Source organism: Suricata suricatta, chromosome 12, assembly GCF_006229205.1.
Source record: "Suricata suricatta isolate VVHF042 chromosome 12, meerkat_22Aug2017_6uvM2_HiC, whole genome shotgun sequence".
NCBI lineage: Eukaryota > Metazoa > Chordata > Mammalia > Carnivora > Herpestidae > Suricata > Suricata suricatta.
In genome coordinates this window covers 13,795,135-13,803,945 of record NC_043711.1, presented here as the reverse complement: position 1 = coordinate 13,803,945, position 8,811 = coordinate 13,795,135, and the positions used below count along the sequence as shown (strand labels likewise).

Genomic DNA, 8,811 nt, shown 5'->3' with positions numbered 1-8,811 from the left:
CGGGCGGCGGGCAATGCGCAGGCGCCTTGGCGGTCGTGAGTGCGGCGCAGGCGCATGGGAGCAGCGCGCGGCGCGGGGGCGACAGCGCATGCGCACGCCCCACCTGCGTGATCGTGTCCCACAGAGGAGGCGGGAGGCCGGAGGCGGGAGGCCGGGGGCGGGGGTAGGGGGGGACGAAATGAAGAGTAGGATTTGGGCACATGCGTAGTGAGCAGACTCCTGGCCCGCTGGACAGCGGCCGCCTGGCTATTGGACATGCATGGTTCGCGGACCGGCTGAGGCGCTGGATCCCCCAAGAAGGAGACCGCCGGACCCAAACCCTTCGGATTTACCAGGATGGGGCCAGCAACCCACAGGGACAGGTAGCACCCCGAGGCTAGCCGGGCTTAGACTAGTTCAGCTTTGAGACCAGTTGAAGGAATTGCTCATTCATGCATTCATTCATTCAACGAATATTTTCTGAGCGCCTCTATGTGCCAGGCACCCTGGGGAAAAGGCGGGAGCAAGCAGACGTGGTCCCTGACCTAAGGGGTGCGCGGTTAGGGAGGAGGACAGACATAACCAACAAATGACCTAAGAACATTTCTGATGGAGATAATTGTGATGTGGAAAATAAAACTAGTGATGGACTGGCAGGATATTGATGTTAGTGAGGGAGACTGTAACCACTACCGCTGTCGGGGAAGTAGGTGGGGGCATTTGAGCTGAGTCCAAAACCTTGAGAGGAGCCCCCAGCCCCAAATCCCAGGCGTCATCTTTAACACCTTGTTTTCCCTATCACCTTACATTCGACCAGTTTCAACTCTGTATCCTCAAGCCCAAAGAATCAGAACTACAGGACTTCAGCCTCTCTGCAAATTTCTCCAATCCAGTCTTACTGAAGGAATGCAGCTTTGCCATGGAGTGCTATAGGGAAAGGTCCAGAAATCCCACCCAGACCAGACCCAGCAGTGAAAAGGGTAGCAGGATCTTCCTAGTTGGCAAGAGGGTGGCCCCAGGAAACGAGAGGTTCTGACACCTAACTGTCCCTTCCCAAGCAGAGGGACCACAACCACCAGTATCAAAAGGTTTATATTCAGGAGGCTCCAGGGGTTTCCAAGCATGGACAGGGTGGGAGCCAAGAGGGGCAGCTGGAAGAATGTGGGACACCTCTAACTGCACAAAAAGCACTTTTTACTAGGGCAAGGGATGACCAGAGGGGATGCTGGTGGTGATCACAGGGGGACATGAGTACTTTCTGAACATATTTTTGTTTATACATTACAATGAGTTTATTTATACATTACAATGAGTTTAATATGAGCTATTCGTATTAAATAAATATATATATATATATATATAAAACATAGGTTTTTTAAAGTTTATTTATTTTCAGAGAGAGAGAGAGAGAGAGAGAGCAGGGGAGGGGCAGAAAGGGAGGGAGAGAATCCCAAGCAGGCTCTGCACTGTCAGCACAGAGCCCAACATGGGGCTTGAACCCACGAACCATGAGATTATGACCTGAGCAGAAACCAAGAATCAGACACTCAACCAACTGAGCCACCCAGGCCCTCCCCGCTCTACATAGGTTTTAATTCGGAGTCTCCTGGGCACTGCCGCTACTTTATTTTATTCTTTTTTGTGCATATGGCTTTGAGCACTTTCATGGACTTCTAACCTTTTTCCCTAACAAGCATCTGGCCTCCCCTTTTGGGTGCCAACAACAACTGCCTTTTGTGGCAGTTGTAACTTTCAGTAAATTCTGTAATTTTCAGCCCATGATGTGTGGATGGTGTGGGCTTCACTACCCCCTCTCCCCACAAATACTTCATCCCAAGTTGGAAGTCTGCCAATCGATAGAGCCCATTGCTTTTCTCTCACTGTTGGTTCAGGGCAGGCATGTGATCCTGTTTACCCAGTGAGATGCAGTTCTGGCATTTTTGCTTGAACCACTAGAAAGAAAAGCAGCCTTTTTGCTTGGGTGGCTGGTTTGAAAGATAACACAAATTTGCAGTGCCAGAGGTCACACTTGAAGAGAGATGACCCAAGAGAGTGACCCCACACAGAGAAAAACAGAGCCAAAGGTAGCAAGACACTGAGCTCCTGGATCTGGCCGTGCCTGAAGCCAAACGCTCCCACATTATCATTTGTATGAGCCAATAATTTATTCTCCTTTTTTGCTGAAGTCGATTCAAAGTCCATTTTCTGTCTCCAGGCTGACCGAGACCACAGCTTCTGGGAATCAGGTACAGAGCTGGGCATTCCAGTTCCAGCCACCATCCTGTAAGATTGGGGAGGAGACAGGGACAGAGCAGGATGGCAGCTGTCTGTAGCAAGTTGAGTGCCAGAGCCAGGCCTTGACCGCAGGGTTTTGTAAGGTTTAAATGATGTTAACACATGTCAGGTGCCTGGCTTATACTAAGTGGTCAAATATTGCCGGTTACCCTGATCACTTACATATATGCCTGCACCAAGCCGGTTTCTGGACAGACAAAAAAGAAAAAAGATTTGGGATTTGCTAGGGAGAAGGGGTTATCAGGTCACCAAACCGGGCCATCCCCACAGAGCAGAGGTGAAGAACCAGTGCTCACCCTCCTCACCCCCATTCACCCCACACACAGACGGTAACTCAATCTGTCCTAAACCCTGGTGATGAGTCAGAGGAAGCTGTGAGCCTCTTGTTGCGCAATGGCCGGACAGTGACCCAAGCCCTCCTCCAGCTCCATTGACCCCCAGCCCCGAGGAAGGCGAGGCTAAGGCGTCTGGTGACCAGGGTAGAACCCAGCCCTGAAGTTTTTGCTTTCCTCCCTCCTGAAAAAAAAAGCTGCTAACACTAGTGTGGTCTGAGTGGGCTTCTCAGAGCAGCCCAGGGTCTCTGTAAATCAGGGTGGATCTCACGCTCCCCATCACACGAAAAACTCCACCCTCCGCCTGGCAACTCAGGAGGTCCCCATGCCCCTTCCCCCCTCCCTGGCTTCTCATTGTAGCCACTCTCTAGCCTCCTGGCTGCACCACCTCTGGATCTTTCCATGTGCTGTTGCCTCTGCTGGCTGCCTTTTCATTGTTGTGGCCCCATCTCAGTTGGCACCTTCTCATCTCTCCAGGCTCTCTGAGAGATCCTCCCTGAGGGCCCATCTGAAATATGCTCCTGTGTTTGTCCCATGACCCAGGGACGTCCCATTCTCTGAAGACACCTGTTTCTAGGGTCCTATCTGCTCCCTGACTGAGATCAGAAGCTAAAAGTATGGTCACCTGACCCAAACATTCCTGGGCTCAAGTTCCCTGTGTGATGCAGAAAGGACACAGACACACCAATTCTTTACTCTTAAGGCTTATTCTCTATCTTTTGAAGGCCCTGAACACTTTAAACCTCATTTTATTTTTTTTAAGTTTATTTATTTATATTGAGAGAGAGTGTGTGCGGGAGGGGCAGAGGGAGAAAGAGAGAGAATCCCAAGCAGGCTTCGTGCCATTAGCATGGAGCCTGATATGGGGCTCGAACTCAGGAATGTGATATCATGACCTGAGCCAAAATCAAGAGTCAAACACTTAACCTACTGAGCCACCCAGGCGTCCTAAGCCTCATTTTATACTTGCCTGTTCATTCTGTTTTCCTGGATCCCCAGACCTAACACAAAACTAGGCACAGAGGAAGAATGAAGAAGTGTTTGTTAAATGAATCATTTTCTGCCTGGGAGACTTCTGTTCATCCCTCAAAACCCGCCTCAAGTGCCCCCCCTGAAAGGCCATCCTCACCCCTAAGGAGAGCTGTGTTCCTCACTCTAGGGTCACCCAGCCATGAGTCGTTCTCCAGCCAGTCCTGACCTAAAGGGGCTGGGAGTGTCCAATTGTTGGATAGTTTCACTTTAGGTGCAAAGCACATCCAAGTGTGAGCTAAGAAGTGGGTTCTTTTAAGCCACTTCCTGCTGGCTGCAGGATAGTTTTCTCTCCTCTGCCTCATAGCTCTCCCCAGCTCCATTTGTTCCCGGCCAGGTGCTCCAGCATCCTCTCCCACTCTTCCCTTTCTCACATCTACCACTCCAGCCTTGCTGCGTTCTGCCCCAGGGCTCTGCTCGGGCTTTGTCTCCCTGCCTAGAATGCCTTTGCTCTGCATCCAGACCATAGCACTCCTCAACATAAAGCTTCTAAATACAAGCTAAGTTAAAACTGAAACTCCGGGGGTGCCTGGCTGGCTCAGTTGGAGGACCACAGGACTTTTGGCCTCGGGGTTGTGAGTTTGAGCCCCATGCTGGGTGTACAGATTTAAATAAAACTTAAAAAAAAAAAAAAACTAGGGGCGCCTGGATGGCTCAGTTGGTTAAGTGTCTGACTCTTGATTTTGACTCAGGGCAGGATCTCATGGTTCATGAGTTCGAGCCCCACATTGGGCTCTGTGCTGACAATGTGGAACCTGCTTGGTATTCTCTCTCCCCCTCTCTTTACCTCCCCCACCTCTTGGTGCACGCTCTCTCTCTCTCTCAAAATAAATAAATTTATAAAACAACAAAACTAAACTCCTGAGCATTCCTGTGTGGTCAACCCTTAACAAATTCTCCAGCCGTGTGACAATAGAAAGGTGACATCACCTCTCTGAGCCAGGCTGTCCTGTGTTAAATGTGGATGGTGGTACTCTTTACTGCAGGCTCTTGGGAAGATTAAATAGATAATGCATGTAAAGCACTTAGCTCAGCGCCTGCTTCCTCACAAGCATTCAATAACGGTTAGGAAAGAAAATCCTACCTCGAGATGTTAGTTTTCATGCCTTGCTTTTCTGCACTGCCTTATATGGACTCTTAGTCAATCTGGGGTACCCACATCGGGTAGAGGTGAATTCGGGCCATCGGAGCGGGAAGGCAAAGAGAAAAACGATCCCGGGCCTGTCTTTGACTTCCAAACCAGGCCCTCATCAAAGTTTTGAAAGGCAAAGCAAGAGCCAGGTTTGATTATCAAGCAAAAGGGGAGAACCTGAAGGCAGCCAGAAATGCCAGACATGGAACTCACCCTTTACCCTTGAACAGGGAGAGGTCAGATGAAGACCCAGACTCCTTACACCCCCATCCTGGGCTACGTGCTGCTGAAAAGTGGGACAGGGTGGGCTGCCAAAGAGTGAAGCAAGAACGCCATGGCAACCACCCATGCTGAGGGGATGCCTGGGGTCGGCCTTCCAGTGACTCCACAGTGCCGTGAGACTTGGACAAGCTCCAACCGAACTCCCTACCCAGATCCCTCATTGCAGTCCGAAAGCCCAGAACACTTACAGCCCCAACCTACCTGCAAAAAAAAAAAAAAGAGGGCTGGCCACCAAGGGGGAGATTGGCTGCAGGAGCAGTAGACTGGGCTTTTCTTTTTGGTGGCCCAGCATTGGAGTCCCCATCCAAGTCCAGGGAGTCCCCGTAATGCCAAGGAGGCCCTCCCCCACTGACACCAGAAGCCTCCAAGCCAACAGTATGACTGATCAAACCATGGGCCTCCGCTCCCCCTCGGTTTCTGTGTCCTCTTCCTTCTTACGTCTGAGGCTGTTTCCCCAGTGCTGATTTTGGACATGGTCATGTCAGTTGCTCTGGGCAAAGGTATATAGGCAAAAGAGACAGCATACGATTTCCAAATCTGGACCTTAGAAGGTTCCCGTGGTTCCACTCGTCCTCTGGTACCACTGTAGAGCACATGTTGGCCAGCTGCTGGTCCGAGGACGTGAGACAGGTGGACCTGTGCCTCCTGCACAGCCTACAGCCTTGCACCCAGCAGTAGAGGATGCCTGGCCGATGGCAGCCAAGAAGAAGCACCCTTCAGCCGAATCGTAGACATGCGAAAAATAAACATTCATTTTTGCATGCCATTGAGGGTTGGGGTTGTTTGTTACCCAGCAGTAGCAGCTAATACACTGATGTACTCTTTTTTTTTCCCACTCCCCAGGCAGCTAGGGCGTATTGACACAGGACATGGGCTAAGCCAACAGGATGTCTGCACTCCGGAACAAATGGTACAGAGAAAAAGCATCGAGACAGGAGCATCTGGTGTTCAGGGGCCGCTAGGGCCAAGTGCCAAGGGCAGATGGCAGTGCCAACTGAGGCATCTGGATTCTATGGCAATGGCAGAAATGTCTTCACCAGCCAGTTCCCCGGCATGATTTCAGCTGACCACTCTGGCTGCCTCCCCCACCTTTGATTACTACTGTTTACTGAGCCTGGTTTTCCAGCCTTCCAATGTGCATTTTTGCTATTTAAATTACCCAGAGGTTGTTTCTGTTGCTTGCAAATAAAAACCCTGACTCACATAAGATGGGGAACTCCCAGCATGTTACATTCATAATAAAATTTTGAAAGTGTTTGGGTTACAAGTATCAGAATATCTGACCACTAGTATCTTAAGCAACACAAACTTTGTGGTTTCTCATAAAAAGGAGTCTGGAGGTCAGAAGTTCCAGGGTGGGACAGGTGGCCCTGTGATTTCAGGCCTTTGGGAGGTGGCAACACTGCACTTCGCTTAACTTGCTCCTCATGGCCACAAGATGGCTGCAGAAGCTCCTGGCATCATGTCCTCACAGGAAGCAGTAAGGGAAGAAAGGGGGCAACAAGGCCTCTCCCATGTCCAGAAACCCCCACCCCGACCTCCCCTTAAAGCTTGCTGGCCGGATCTGGGAAATATGCCCAGATCAAAAACAACCCCGGCAAAAGGCATTGCCAAGAATGGCTCAGCCAAATCCTAAATTAACCCCCGAGGCTGGGCACGCTGTTGCTGGCACCAAATCAGGGTTCTGTTGGTGAGGAGGGAGAAATGGCTGCTGGGATGGCAGTAAGCAGGGTCGGCCACAAGACGTAAGCGGAGGCCTTGCTGGCAGGGGCGCGGCTTCACAGCCCTCCTGCCCTTGGGATCCACAGGCAGATGGTTCCCGTGGACACTGGAGTGGATGCGGCTCTGCTCCCGCTTCCCCAGCCCAGGACCTCTCATTTGTGCAGTGAACATTTGGGCTGTGCCTCTGAGGCCAGGTGCCCCTAATAAAACCCGCACACTGAGGCTCCACCATGAGAAGCGAACTCTCCGGGGCCCGTGAGAACACAGGAGATGGAGCTGCGTTCTCGGAGACAAAGCCAGGGGCGGGTTTCCAAGCTGGCCAGGTCCAAGGCCGATTCCCACCTCACACAGCTCCCTGGGGCCCCCTTGGCCTTGCTTGCTGCGAGGCCCCAGAAGTCACACTTGGCCTGCCTCTAGCGGGCCTGAATCCCACCGTCCTGGGAGACAGCGTTTTCCCACAGCCCGAGCCCAGGTGTGGAGGGAGGCTCCTGCCGGCCGCATCCAGGGCCTTGGTGGGGAAGCAGGACATCTGGAAGCAGACGGGCTTTCCCCAAGCTCCGTCCCTACACACAGCGGCTGGCCATTCATGGCCCCAAGCCGTCCTGGACGAAAGGTGAAGGGAGACCAGGGGACAGGCTCCGGAACCCTTTAGGGCACCATGCAGAGAGGCCCCGGGCCAGTCCAAGGGCGAGTGTGGGAGTGTGTTTGTGTGAGCAAGCACGTGGGCCTGTCCTTCAGCCCACGAGCCAGGCTACGTGTGAACACCAGTGTGACCACGTGAATGTACATGTCACAGTGCACGAGTGCAGGTGTGCATGTGAGCTTATGCCTGTGCGTGCGTTCGTGCAAGTGTGTGTGTGCAAATGCGTGTTCCGCCTTTCTCTGAAGGACACAAACGTTCACAAAGTGAAGATTCAAGCCAGTTTCTGCTAAATTAAAAACAGCTTTTTCGTGTTTAAAGTTTACAATACGAAAAATAATTTTCCTTTCTTCCGGGGAGGGGGGTGGTGAAGAGGGAGGGGCAGGGGGCCCCTGAGAACATTCCATGAACCAGCCCAGACGGTTATGCACAATCGACCGGTTAGATACGGCGGCGCCCCCCCACCCCCACCCCCGCCCCCTGCGCCGGCACCCCTGCCAGCTCATTGGGGACAAGATGTTCTGAGGTGTGAGCTGATCTGGGGGGACTTGCAGCTGGCAAAAGATTCTCACTGCCCCCCTGAAGGGGCCATGCCTCTAGCAGGGAAGGGTTTGCTTTGGGGGAGCTCAGGTTGTCGGGGGGTGAAAAGGGCCTGGAATGTTCTGGTAAGTCCCCAAGAGCCGCTGCTTTCATTTCAATGCCCCTGGCAGCATGGGCTCCTTCCTGGTTCCCAACCAAGTTTTTATTTCAACACTGCCCCCCACCCACACATCCGGCTTCACTCTGGGGCCCCGATGGATGGCGGCCACACAGGAGCACCAGGCCTGTGGGTACATTTTGAGGGTGATCCTGGAAGCATCCCCTCTCAGAATGCTGTCCATGCACAGCAGGCATTCTCCACCAGCATGCAGCCCGGTCCGTGGTGAGGAGAGCAGGGGTTGGGGGCAAGTTGTGGAGCTTTTAGGCCCATATGGAACGGTGATGACTTCATGCTTCCTTTAGGACTGCCCTCCATCTCCCCCATCACGTTCTCCAGGCAGAGAGGCTCCCCGGCTCCCCAACCTCATGCCCCAGGACCAAGAAGGAGCAGATGAAGACAACCTTCCAGGCCCTGGGGGCTGTCTGGTGGCAGGGGGCCAAGCCAACAGGCACATGAACAACCTGGAGAGAGTCTCGCTGAAGGCCACCCAGCCCAGGGCAGATCTGTCCTCTCTTCCAGTCGCCCGGTGGAAGTTTTGGCCACTCTTCCATGGCCCCACGCCCCTCAGCCAAAGGCCAGCCCCTCTTCCAGCCCCTCTGCAATGCTGGAAAAGGGTGAGGAGGGGAGAAGAGCCCCTGACCACACAGAGGACGTGAGGAATCTGTGACCCATGAGGCCCACATGTTCAGTGCTGGGCCTG

General features: G+C 52.8%; 1 long non-coding RNA gene across 1 annotated transcript; it reads left to right on the top strand.

Moving 5' to 3' along the window:
• The first annotated feature begins 175 nt into the window (after window positions 1-175).
• LOC115274858 lies at window positions 176-6,325 on the top strand. The gene is made up of 2 exons (XR_003901291.1): window positions 176-362; window positions 5,893-6,325. It is a non-coding gene; the product is annotated as an uncharacterized LOC115274858 (long non-coding RNA).
• Window positions 6,326-8,811: the final 2,486 nt, after the last annotated feature.